General features: G+C 41.2%; 1 protein-coding gene and 1 pseudogene across 3 annotated transcripts in view; both read right to left on the bottom strand.

Moving 5' to 3' along the window:
- CRACDL (CRACD like) overlaps positions 1–14,247 on the bottom strand; it is a 144,650-nt gene that overhangs the window by 72,775 nt on the left and 57,628 nt on the right. The window lies entirely within an intron of this gene.
- On the bottom strand, positions 5,425–5,834 carry LOC122215958 (annotated as a pseudogene).

Below are 14,247 nucleotides of genomic sequence, written 5' to 3'. Positions count from 1 at the left end.
CATTCTTCAGAATAGATCACATACTGGGTCACAAATCAGCCCTCAACAAGTACAAAAAGATCAAGATCATACCATGCATATTTTCAGATCACAATGCTATGAAACTTGAAATCAACCACAAGAAAAAATTTGGAAAGCCCTCAAATACATGGAGGTTAAAGAACATCCTACTGAAGAATGAATGGATTAATCAGGAAATTAAAGAAGAAATTAAAAAATACATGGAAGTAAAGGAAAATGAAAACACGACAGTCAAAACCCTTTGGGATGCAGCAAAGGCAATCCTAAGAGTAAAGTAGATTGCAATTCAGGCCTATCTCCAGCTTTCTGCCTTCTTGCACCAACCCCAAACCTGTTGTTCTGACAGCTCAAATCCAAATAAAGGAAAACTTACTCTTTAAATCTGGACCTGAGGGGGTCTCTTCAGGGGTTCTCATTGACTCAAAAGGGGGCTGAGCCTCCAGCTCCCTCTGTAGTTCACAGCATTCATCAGTGTGATCTGGGCACCTACAGAATCTAGGGGAGTTCTACATCCAGTGAAGGCTCCCTGTGGGGGTTGCCCCACTCCCTCTCTATGAAACCTAATTGTAACCACAGGCTTCTTTCTAGCTTATAGAAGAATTTCATCATTAGCTGCAGCTTATATTGAAAAATTCTACAAAGGTTTATTCACATGAAGAATGAGAATAGATTTTAATATGGTATCTTAAAGGTTCCAATCTATTATATTTACCTATACAAGGCAAAGAAAAATATCTATAAACTGATTGCATACCCTGATCACATAATCATGCACATCCCTACAGACCTATTAATCCCACAATATCTTTCAGGCCATATTCATATCCCAGTGGTATTTTTTCTCAGCACTTGCACCTTTCTCCATAATGCCCACCCACACTGGGGCACCTGGGTGACTCAGTTGGTTAAGCAGACGACTCAGCTCAGGTCATGAGTTAGAGCCCTGAGTCACACTCTGTGCTAGCAGCTTAGAGCCTGGAGCCTGCTTCAGATTCTGTGTCTCCATCTCTCTTCCCCTCTCCCACTCATGCCCTGCCTCTCTCTCTCTCAAAACTAAATAAACATTAAAAAAATTAACACCAACACTGTTAACAAAGACTTGTTTATAAGATATCTGTCTAGCATTCCCCACCCTTCCAAGACTTCAAGTTTGGAAGGGTGAGCTCTGTGCCTGTTGTGTCCATTGCGGTCCTACCAGCACCTAGGACAGTGCCTGGAGCAAGGAACTGAACACAACATAGGAACAAGACAGTTGACAAAATGAGAGGCTTCTGTAGATGACTGACACAGGGGCCAGTAAAATGAAAAGCAGTAAATCATCTGGTTCCTGAAATAGATCTATTTTTATAACCCAATTTAAGGCTGGGGAAATTCTCCAGAGAATTATTGAAACCTGACTTTGTAAAAAATAAATAATCCTTATTGAAGGAAACTATATTTTATTTACAGAGCAACATGACTTTGAAAAGATTAAAAACAGAGCTAAATTTGGGCCGGGTGATAGTATTTCATAAGGCCAAATCTATGTGTGCTTCTCCTGTACTTTTTCCAGTGTCTGTGGCTGCTTTGATTTGGAGTCACCATGTCCTGGAGAAAGCTGACTCTACCTACACCTGTGTGGTTATACCTGAGATTCTGAGGGTGAGTGATGACAATTACAATGAAGTAACTTTAAAAAAAAAATTAAAGTCAATAATCACAGATCCACAAATGCAGTTTACGTTGTTTAAAAGCAAATGAGAACAAGTCTGAATACCAGTGTTCATGTGCCAAATCATTTGAAAATCTTAGAACCATTTCCAAATATATGCCTTGAAAGTATCATCTAATCACTGGAGTCTTTTACTTTTCAATGTCCTAAAAATGAGATAACACTGAGAGAGACTTCAGAGTCTTAGAGCTAGCTTTTCTTCCTAGATGATGCAAAAACTGATGGAAATATAAAATTCAAAAGTAATAGCTGAAGATTCTAATATCCGGCTCTCAATAACTGACAGAACAACTAAGCAGAAAATCAACAAAGAAATGAAAGATTTGAAAGAATAACATTAACCAACTAGAAATCTATAGAACACTCCACCCAGCAACAGAATAAAAAGTCTCCTCAAGTGCACATGAGAGATTTTATGGGATAGACCACAGATAGGCTATAAAACAAGCCTAGAGAGATTTAAAAGGCTTGAAATTACAGAAAGTATGCTTTCTGGCAATAGTGGAATGAAATTAGAAATAAGTGAGAGGAGATTTGGGAAAGTCGCAAATATGTGTAAATTAAACAATACTTTCCTAAGTAACCAATGAAATGGCTATATTAATGTCAGGAAAAAAAACAGGTTTTAAAACTATAACCATAGATAGAGTCATTTTATAATGATAAATTGGTAAATCCATCAGGAAGACATAACAGTTATAAACAGGTATGTACCTAAAACCAGAGTCTCAATATACATGCAACAAAAATTGATAAAATGAAGACAGACAATTCAATAATAATACTAGTAATTTCAATAATTGGGGACCTCACTTTCAAAAAAACAATAGGCAGAAATTCATCAATGACGTAAAAGACTTGAGCAATTGTATAAACCAATTTGAACATATATATATATATATATATATATATATATATATATATATATATACACATACATACACATACATATATATATCTCCATGAAAAAAATAAATTATATTCTCCAACCACAATGGAAATAAATTGGAAATCAAGAGCAGAAAGAATTTGGGGAAATTTACAAATATGTATAAATTATGCAATGCACTGTAAATAACCAATGAAGTCAAGGAAGAAATGACAAAAGAAATTATAACATACTTTGAGATGAATAAAAACACAACATACCAAGACATGTAAGATACATGCCTAAAGGAAAAATTATACCTACAAACACCTATATAAAAGAGATCTTAAACCAATATCATAACTTTCCACCATATGAAACCAAAAAGAAGAGCAAACTAAACTGAAAGCAAACAGACAAAAGAACATAATAAATATCTGAGCAAAAATTAATGAAATATAGGATAGGAAAACATTTTGAAAATCAATGAAACAAGTCAGTTCTTCAAAACATCAACAAAATTGATCAACCTTCAACTAAACAAAAGGAAAGAAGATTCAAATTACTAAAACCAAAAATCAAAGAGTATCACTACTGACCTTATAGAAATAAAAAGGATTATAAAGGAATATTATGGATAATTATATTCCAAAAATATAGATAACTTAGATGAAATGGACAATTTCTGAAACCACTGAATTTGAATCAATAAGAAATAGAAAATATGACCATACTTACAGTAAGAAAAAGGACTGGTCACTTAAAATTTCCCACAAAGAAATGCCCAGGCCCAGATATCTTCATTGTTGCATTCTATTAAACATTTAAAGAATTAATGGCAAACTTTCCTTTCCCAAACTGTTCTCCAAAACACAAAAAAAGGAACAACTCCCAATTCATTCTATAATGCCAGTATTATTCTGATACCCAAACCAGACAAAGACCTCACAGAAGAAAATTACAGACAATATCTCTTATGAGTATAGTCACAAAAATTCTCAAGATAATACTAGCAAATCAAATCCAGCAAACATAAAAGTGGGATTTATCCCAGGAATGTGGGTTGGTTTAATATATGAAAATCAATTAATTTAATGGCTGATCCTCGGCACAGAGACAGCCTACAGCAATTGAAAAAATAAAAATAAAAACAAAATCCAGCAAATCCTGAGAGAATCTGATTTCCAAAGTTACCACATTATTAGAGTCAAATATCCAGTTTTGAATCTATCCCTAAAAAAAGGACCCAAGGCAGATCTACTAGGCAAATACTTTTTTCAGTTTATTTATTTTGAGAGAGAGAGAGACAGAGAAAGCAAGTGAGGGAGAGGAGCAGAGACAGAGGAAGAGAGAGAGAACTGCAAGCAGGCTCCATGGTGTCAGTGCAAAGCCCAATGCAGGGCTTGATCCCAGAACTGCAAGATCATGACCTGAACCAAAACCAAGAATTGTACACTCAACCAACTGAGACACCCAGGTGCCCCTAAACAAAGACTTTAATACAAGTGTCTTAAATATGCTCAAAGAACTAAAGAAAGATGTGGAGAAAGTCAACAAAACAATGTATGAACAAAACAGAAATATGGATAAAGGAGAGAACCTAAAAAGAAACAACAACAAAAAAATCTGGAGCTGAAAAATACAATAACTGAAAGAGTCACTAGAGGGATTCAAAGGCAGATTTCAGCAGGCAGAAGAATCAGAAAAATTGAAGACAGTGGAAATTATTGAGTCTGAGGAACAGAAAGAGAAAAGATTGAAGTACAAAGAATAGAGCATAAGGGGTTTCACCAAGTAGACCAACATATGCATTGTGGGAGTCCCAGATTGAGAAGAGAGAGAGAAAGAGGCAGAGAGAATATCTGAAGAAATAGTGACCCAAAACTTCCCAAATTTGATGACATGAATATAAACATCCAGAGAGGTCAATGAACTCCAAGTAGGCTAAACTCAAAAAGACCCACACTGAAATACATTATAATCAAACTGTTGAAGGCCGAAGACAAAGAGAATTGCAAAAGCAGCAAGAGAGAAGCCAATCAACACACACAAGAGATCCTCAATAAAGCAGATTTCTCTCAGAAACTAGAGGGCTGAAGGCAGTGGGCTGAGGTACTCTAAGTGCTAAAAGGAAAAAATGTCAACCAAGAACCATATACATAGCAAAACTGTCCTTCAAAAGTGAAGGATAAATTAAGATATCTCCAGATAAACAAAACCTGAGGGAGTTCATTACCACTAGACCTGCCCTACAAGTATTGTTCAAGGGTGTCCTGCAGGTTGAACAAAAGGGCACTAGACAGTAATTTTTTTTTAAAGCTTATTTATTTATTTTTGAGAGAGAGCAGATGGAAGAGAAAGAATCCCAAGCAGGCTCTGTGTTAATAGTGCAGAGCCCGATGTGGGGCTTGAACTCACGAACTGTGAGATCATAATCTGAACCAAAATCAAGAATCAGACATTCAACCAACTGAGCCACCCAGGTGCCCCAAGAGTAATTTGAAGCCATATGAATAAATAAAGCTCTCAGTAAAAGTAAACACATGGGCACATGGGTTTGCAACTCCACTTTTTATTTTCTATGTGATTTGAGACATATATATATATATATATATATATATATATATATACACATATATATATAAATATATATGATCTAATATACCTAATATAAAATATTAGATTTGAGATATATATATATATATATATATATATATATATATATATATATATATATGTAATTTGGCAGATAAGGGTTTGTTTTATTGAATGATTGATCTATATAACTGCAAGGCCAGTATGTATAAACAAAAGAGGGGGAGTTTTATTTCTTGGCCTCTTCCTCCTTGGACACAGCCATCATAATTTCCTCCTTTTTGGCCTGGAGCCACTCTTCAAAGCACTTGAGGTGGTCAGTCTTCCTAGATTCATACTATCTTCTGAGCAGTCAGTGCAGAATTCTTATCCTCCTCATCCAGCACTGGCAGTACCCTTTCACTTCCTTATGCCCATAAGCCTGACCTTCTGGCAGGGCCAAAGTGTTTTTCTGCCACTGAGCCCAGGAATGGATAGTCACAGGCTCCCGGATGACCAGCCCATCTTTGATCAGCTTCCAGATCTGCTGATGGGAGTTGGCATTAGTACTTACATTGTTCTAATGGGGACCAACCAGACCTTTTTGCCACAATGGAAGACACCAGAGGTAAGCCTCTTCTAAAGCCTAATCATACTCATGGAAATGGCCACAGTGGCAAAAGGAAAGAACTGGAATTTAATACATTTTTTAAAAAGCAATTAGTAGCCTAAGAGCTAGCAGTATTGTAACTTTGGTTTGTAACTCCACATTTTGTTTTCTATATAAGAGATTGATGCATTTTTTAAAATTATTAGTTTATGTTTTAGGACACATAAAAAATATAAAGACATTATTCTGTGATATAAACAACTGAAAAGAATGGATACAGACATGTAAGGAGACAGAGGTTTTTGTGTTACTAAAGTTAAGTTGGTTTAAATCCAAATTAAAGTGTTACAACTTTAGGATGTTAAGTGTTATTTATCCCCATGGGAACCACAAAGAAAATAGCTATGGAATATATACAAAAGGAAAGGAGAAAGGAACTGAAATGTTTCACTACCAAAAAATCAGCTAAACTCAAAAGAAGACAGTAATGCATGAAATCAGTGATTAAAAAAAACTATAAAGTATAGAATAAAAAAGCAAAATGACAGAAGAAAGTCTCTCCTCATTAGGTAAGCCTTAAAGGGAAGGCGATTCTGAAATAAGCTATATCATGGATGAACCTTGAGGACATTATGCAAGTGAAACAAGCCAGTCACAAAAAGACAAATGCTGTATGATTCCACTACTTAGAAGAGTCAAAATTATAGTGAGACAAAGTAGAATGGTGGTTTCTAGGGTCTGAGGGAAGATGTAATGGGGAGTGATTGTTTAATGGCTATATACTTTGTGTTTTACAAGATGAAAAGCATTCTTGGGGCGCCTGGGTGGCTCAGATGGTTAAGTGTCCAACTCTTGACTTTAGCTCCGGTCATGATCTGACGGTTCATGGGTTAGAGCCCCGCATCAGGCTATGCATTGACAGTGAGGAACCTGCTTGGTATTCTCTCTCTCCCTCTCTTCCTGCTCCTCCCCTACTTGCTTGTGCAAGTGTGCTCTCTCTCTCTCTTTCTCTCTCTCTCAAAATAAACAAACTTGAAAAAAAGATGAAAAGCATTCTGGAGATAGATGGTGGTGATGGTTGTACAACAATATGAATGTACTTAGTCCCATTGAACTGTACACTTAAAAATGGTTAAGATGATGAACTTTGCTGTTATGTATATTTTATAACAATAAAAAAATGAAAAAAGTGTACATTAAAACTTGTACACCAATGTTCACAGCATTATTTATAAAAACAAAACATAGAAATAACCCAAATATTCACCAATTGATCAACAGATACAAAATGTGGCATATTCACATAATGGAATATTATTTGGCCACAAAAAGGAACAAAGTACTGATACATGCTACAGTATGGATCAGCCGTGAACACACTCTGCTCAGTTAAAATAGCCAGACACAAACACTATGGAACATCCAGAACAAACAAAGCCCTAGAGACAGAAAATAGATTAGTGATTGACTAGGGCTGTGGAGTGGGGTGCCGGGGGGGGGGGGGGGGTGTGGAGAGGTGGAGTAGGAAGTGACTGCTAATGGGCACAAGGTTTCTTTTGGGTGAGATGAGTATGTTCTGAAATTAGATTATGCTCATAGTTGTACTACTAGAAATATATGTTGATGGTGTACTTTAAGCAGGTGAAGTTTATGGTATATAAATTACATGTCATTAAAACTCCTGGATAAAAAAAGTGTTACTAGAAAAAAAAAAGGTGAAACAAAGAGGTTTTTGGAAAAGAAGACATGATAAAATTTGTCTCCAGCAATTCCACACTAAAATATTAAAGAAGACGGGTATGATCTTAGATGAAAGCTGGAGGTGTGGGTAGGATTGGAGGGATGGAGAGCAATACTCATGTGGGTAAATCTCAATGTGGACAAGAGGGGGAGGCAGTCTGGATTTCAGCCACAGGCCCTGAGTACAAGTAGCACAAATGTGTGCCCTGGCCTGCTCTCCCTCCCTAAAACATTCCATTTCCTTCTGGCCCAGGGCCTTTGCAGATGTTCCCTCTGCTTCAAACATGCTCTTCCCTGCCCTCACACCCTACCTTTTTCTTATTAACTCCTACTTATCCTTGCGATGTCAACCTCAATTCTGCTTCCCCAAGAAGACTGATGTGCCCCTTCAGGATGACCTAGGACCTCCGCAACGCACCTTTTGTTCATAGAACTTGCCAATTTTAATCTTAACTGTGTTTGCATGACTCTTTGATCCAGTTCTGCTTTATAGATTTAAGCCTGCTAACATTCCTATACGTTTAATCAATTTTTCCTTTTCTCGGGGAAAAAGATGAAAATAAACTGTGACTTAACTATTGTTCTCTAGTGAGTCACACCAGGATCTGCCTGTACCTTTTTTAGAAAAATAAGTTTCACGTTACTGAGGCAAATGAGATGTGTAATGCTCGCAAAGTTCCTGTGAGAAATCACTCTTCAAAAATTGTGGCAGCTTAGTGATTCATGATAGATATTATTATCCTCCAGAGCAAAGGACTTGACCACTGCATCCACCCCAAAGTGACAGGGGTGTCAACGCTGGACTCTCCACAGCCAGCCATTTCTCTTGAAGTGCTTAGAGGACCTCCTACCCTTTAAAAAAAAACCAGACACCTAGATATGAGTGCACAAAACCTTCTCTGTCTACTGTCAGAAAGGACAGGGAGGAGAAAGGGATAGATCTAATTTGACATTTGGGGGGAAAAGAAAGCCAAGAAGTCTTACAAGCAAAGGGCTAAAACCAGAGAACTCGGATACTGAGTCATACTGCTCTGAATGGAGCAAGAGGAGAGAGTAAAAGAGCATACTGGGTGGTCAAGTTTTGAAGTTCCCAGTATCCTGGACTCGCTTATCTCATGAAAAACTAAAATTAGGCTTGACCTAGAGAGGCAAATCATCCCCTGTCTTGTGAAGTGTGTAAAACTTGAAGACTAACTCCTTGAGGATAAGGAATATGTACCGGGATGGTACTGCCATACAATAGGTACTCAATAAACACTGCTGAATGAATGAATGAACAAATGAACCAGAGGCACTTATAATACTCACTAGAAAAATGAATCTGTCTAATCTCTGATAAAAATGAGACAGCATCAACTACCCATTCAGATCCCAAGGCCATCTAGCACTCCACTTAGCTAAACTATGCCACATTTCTCCAGCCTGGGTTCTGCTTGTCCACTGTCTTCCTTTAGACATTTCTTAGGGACAACCATGCAGAGCAGAAGTTCAACGGTCTTCGGGAGTAAAGGAATATGGATGCAGAGGACATCCCTGCTCCAGATGCCTTGTTCCCATCCTCAAGCTTCCCTTTGGCTATAGGCTGGGCAGCAACAGCAAGGGCATCTGGAAAGAATGAGGCAGTGAGCCACAATTCACTGGGCTGTTTCTTTACAAATAAACAACATAGCTTCATCCAAACAAACTCCATCATCAACACGAAAAATAGCACAGTTTATAAGCATATAAACAAGTACCTTACGTAAGATAAACTACACCATTTTCTGAAACTTATATAACAATTGATTTCACGGTATTCTGAATTCTTGTAAATGGGCAAGCTGATAAGCTACTTAGCTGGGAATGCATACAGTGCGGTGTATATATGTAGATACGTGCACATGCACCTGTGTTCACACATGAAGCCTGAGCCTACACAAATACTCAATAAATCTCATGCCTCAGACTGTGATGCATGACAGCTCTCACAGGAGGAACCTATTTTCACACATCCAGGAGTGAATGCTTTCACAGGAGATTTGAAGAACATTAGTTTAGAATTCTCAGGTTATTAGAGTAAAAAAAATTCTATTAGGGACTTTTACAAAGCCATTATTTCAAAAATAGGTAAGCATAAGAGCTTCGAACTTTGCAGCCTTAATTTAGAAATTGTATTTGCATAATTCTTGGAAAAATATAATACAAATTCACTCTAGTGCTGGGGATACCTTGCCAGGATGTAACTTATGTAACTTAAAACCTTCAGTCTTGGAGAGGTGCACCTTGTGCAGACTACTGCACACACACCTGACAAACAGGGCACTGGATCCCAGGCTGGTTCATGTTTAACTTCATCAGTTTACTGAGATAATAAGCTCTCTTTTTAAATGCACATATACCAAGAATAATGACACGAAGCAAGTTCTTACAGCTTAATTTATCTGGGATGTTACATATGTGATTGGCACTTCTGCAGCACGGCAGATGCAGAGCTGAGATTTTTTTTTTTTTCTTTTGGTAGGAAGTCATGCTCCAAGGACTATTAATAAGGAGACATAACACCACCCCTCATTCTGGCCCACGCAAAATAGGCAGACTCAGACACTGAGGTTGAGTAATTATCAGTAAAAAGATTTTTATGAGACAGTAATGATGAGGACGTCCATGCGCAGGGCTTTACACAGCACAAAGGCCTGGGTTCACAAGGAATCCTAAATTGCTGGGTTGCTGTCCCTTTGGAACAAAAGAAGAGAGTGAGGCTCAGGGCAGGGGCAGGGGTGGGGCCACAATCCCAGGAGATAAATTAACATCTGTAAGGAAGGAGGTCATAAACTTACTAGAACACGTGATAATAGACTCTGAGAGTCTATTCTCTGGCCCCAGGGGTGGTCCCTGTGGCACTCCCCTCCCCCCATCTCTCTGCGCTCAGAAGCCCACCTGGGGGCTCAGACCTGAGGCGCTGCTAAAAGGAAGCCACCCTCTGGATGTAGAGTAAGCCTCCTGCACTTTCATCCTGCTGGAAACCAGCAGCAGAGAGGGCCAGAAGAGAGGGCCTTCCCTGTCCCATCCCCCACATTCCACAGTGGACACCACTGGGTGCTGATCCAGAGCCTTCTTCTCTGTCTCCCCAAGCAGCATCACTGGGCCTGGCAGCAGCCCCACCTCCTCAGGCACGAGAAAGTGGGGCCTCTGCGGACCACAGCCAATCCGGAGGGAGGTGTGAAGCACAGAGCAGTAAAAGCTAAGAAACACATACACTTGCTTCGTTCACCCCAACTCTGGAAGGCCACGTGTGGAGATGACCTGACACGGCAGGCAGTTGGTCTGGAGCTGTTACCCGCCTCCCTCTGAGTGGAGTCGCTGCCAAATTGCTGAGGATGAAAAATGACAAACCTGGGCTTTGTTTTACTGGGTTCGCCACAGAAGCAGGCAAAGGGCAATGACGGGATAAGGTTGCATTTCCTATCTAGGTTAAGGGCTGATCCCGGGGAGAAATAAGATCTGATGCTGAAAAAAATCCCAAACAAATTCTGAGCCTAACACAGCCAAGTCCTACGCTTCCCTCTCCTTCCAGCACCAGGGACACACAGCACATCCATTCAGTCCTGCCCTCCTTGAAGTGCACTTACTACCTGTGGAGTGAGGGGTCACTGTAGGGGACACACTCATCTCTGCCACTGAACATGTGCTCCTTAGCTCTGGCTTTCTTGTTATTTGTTCTTAAAGGCTTATCATGTTATCCTGGATCCATGATATGTTTTGTGAATGCTTTCCTGGGACCTTCCAAATGTTTCTGGGAGTGGGGCACCTGCTCACCCTGCTCCCTGTAGGGTGAGAGGATTCCCAATACTCCCTGCTAGACACCACACCTGGCAGGTGCACAGACCACACCACTGGAGAGAAATCACCAATTGCAGCCTGTGTGATGAGGCTCCCCGGGCTCTCCCAGGCACAAAGTTGCCCTCCCTGGTGATGTCCTCTCTGATACCTTCAGTTGAGCCATTTACAAGCGATGGACCCCAGCAACCCAGCTTCGCAGTGCCACCTGCCTCAACTCTGTCCAGAGTCTAAAGGCTGTTAACCCGGGACAATCAGCAGTTTCCAGGCAACGCCTGGAGGGCTGGCAGAAGGCTCTAGATGACAGGTGTGATTCTGTATTATCACTGAAACCAAGGAGCAAGTGGGCAGCAAGGGGGAGGGGGTGACTTCTGAAGATGGTTCTAAGAATGTCCTAGCTTGCTTTTCTGTTTTCCAAAATACATCTATATAAAATTCTAGTCAGATGGTTCATAATTTAAACATTAAAGCCTGACCACTGTCTCTTGATAGTGATAAAAGAAAGTAGTGAGTTTTAGAGAACTTGGAAAACAATCACTAAGACCTTTGAAGGTTTTTATATATATACTCGCCTTTGTGCACTTTAGAGGCTGAAGGCCAGCTGCCTCAATGCTGGCAGGAGGAGTTGGCTGCTAACAGAATAGTCTTTTCCCAGAAGAGGGACAACATGGGGGAGGGGTCTCCTGTGTCTCCTGTAGGCAGTTCACGGGCTCAGGTGGTAGAGTGAACTACTGAAGGTCAGAGACAGCCTCAAGGCTGATTCTCTGATGTCCCAGTGAGCAGCACTCCTCCAGAGGCATGAGCTTGGTCAAACCCAGAGGGACCCACCCACAGCAGCAACCCACTCATGCTTGAGGCCGGCATCCATCAGCCACACTGAGACTGGAGCCCACCCTGCCACTTGCTATGTGAGCCCATCATGGGGTCGCGGTGCTGGATGTCTCAGGGACAGAGAGGTACACTGAGGAGCAGGCGAGGAAGATGCACTCCAGCCTGCTTGCACACGCCCGCCTCTGCACCTCCTCCCAGTGTGCTCTCCACGGCACAGTTTGTACCTCTTAAATCTCTGCTCAATTTCAAGAAAAATGCTCAGGAATTTCCTTTCTTTGACACTCTCCTTGTCCTTTGGAGTGCCCAAGCCATACACCCCTTGAGACATGGGAGAACCAAACTAAAAGGTCAGTAACACTCCTGATGCATTCCTATTACAATGCAGTTTAGAAATCCCAACAGAAAAATTTTCAAGCAAGGAAACCAAAGGGCTTTGTGTCAGGCCCCTGGGCTCATTTCATTCAGAAGGAAGAGAATAAAGCAGGTCCCAGGTCCCAGATGGTTTATATTCTCATTCAAGGCTCACAATCCCCTCTGAATTAAATGGTAAATCTCCTTTTTGCAGGTGAGAAAACAAACCAGTCCACGATCACAGAACCAGGAAGTGGAAAATCTGACTCAAATCAAGGGCTGTACCTCACCCAGGTGTGAGCTCTCCCCGAGAGCAGTTGCCTCCTAAGAAGCATTCGAGAGTTCAACTGACAGTCAAGCTACATCTTCTCTGGGCTGGCAGTCTGGTGGCCCTCAAAACCCTTGCAGATCCAGTAACTGTGCTTTGGGGAACCTGCCTTCAGGAGATCATCAAGCATCTGTTAATGGCAGCACCCTGGGAACACTTCGAAAGGCTCATCAACCCGAGATGGGTGATGGTGTTGGGATACTGCCATATGAGGGAATTCTCCATAGTCACAAAAAGTCACATTACAGGAGAATAGTGATTGACATAGGAGAGTGCCCCCAGTGCACTGCAGCCTGGGGGTGAGGGGTGGGGAGTGGCCGATGGCAGTGCTTCCACGAGCGGCTGCGCAGACCTGTCATCTGAAGGCTTGTAGAACAGACTCTGCTGAAGTCTGGGTTGGGGCCTGAGAGTCGTGTATTTCTTTTTTTTTTTTTTTCTTTTTATAAAGTTTATTTCTTTTGAGAGAGACAGCACACAAGTAGGGGAGTGGCGGGAGGGAGGGAGAGAGAGAGAGAAAGGGAGAGAAAGAGAGAGAGAGAGAGAATGAATCTTAAGCAGACTCTGTGCTTTCCATGCAGAGCTTGATGCAGGACTTGAACTCAAGAACCATGAGATCATGACCTGAGCTGAAAACAAGAGTTGGACGCTTAACCAGCTGAGCCACCCAAGTGCCCCAAGAGTCTTATATTTCTAACAAGTCCCTTGGCGATGGCAATGACGCTGCCCATGGACTCTCTTTTGATGAGCAGCATGCTATAACAAATTGTGTGCAGTAAAGCCCATTATTTTTTTAAAGTCTCTGGGTGCATAAGAGAAATACAAAAAGAACCACAAAAACATGTGACCTGCAGCTATTTCTGGGTCACAGAATTATATGTATTTTAACCTTCCCTTTTGTGCTTTTCTAAGTTTTACAGCTTTTCTGACTGAAAATGTATTTTGCTCGTAATTAGGAGAGGTTCCAATAGTTTCTTTTGAAGACAAGACAGAGGCTGTAATTAGACCAGGACTTGGGGCCCGGGGTCTGGAGCTGTGACCTCCCCTCCCTGAGTCTCGGTTGTCCTGACTTGACAGTGTGAGGAAGGGGAGTGTGAGAGCCCGGGCAGCTCTGAGGGAAAGTTCCTGCTCTGCAAGATCTCCTCCCCCCGCCCCCCCCCCTCCCCCGGCCCTGCCTGCTGGGCCACTGGAACCAAGAGCTTGTCTGTGAGAGGCCGTTTCTGTCATTCCTGAGGTCTTGTTCCCCATGTCTCCACATCATTTCTGTGTCAGAGCTGGAGGACCACCCGTGGATCCTACAGAGCATGGAACAGCAAGGAAGACAAACGTCTCAGCCAACGCTGCAAGGCACGTCAGTGCGGGCTGGCCCACAAGGAGCTTCTGTCACAGGACGCTCTGGC

Source organism: Panthera leo, chromosome A3 (genome assembly GCF_018350215.1).
Source record: "Panthera leo isolate Ple1 chromosome A3, P.leo_Ple1_pat1.1, whole genome shotgun sequence".
NCBI lineage: Eukaryota > Metazoa > Chordata > Mammalia > Carnivora > Felidae > Panthera > Panthera leo.
Note: the sequence above shows the minus strand (reverse complement) of the source record. Positions and strands in the feature narration are given on the sequence as shown.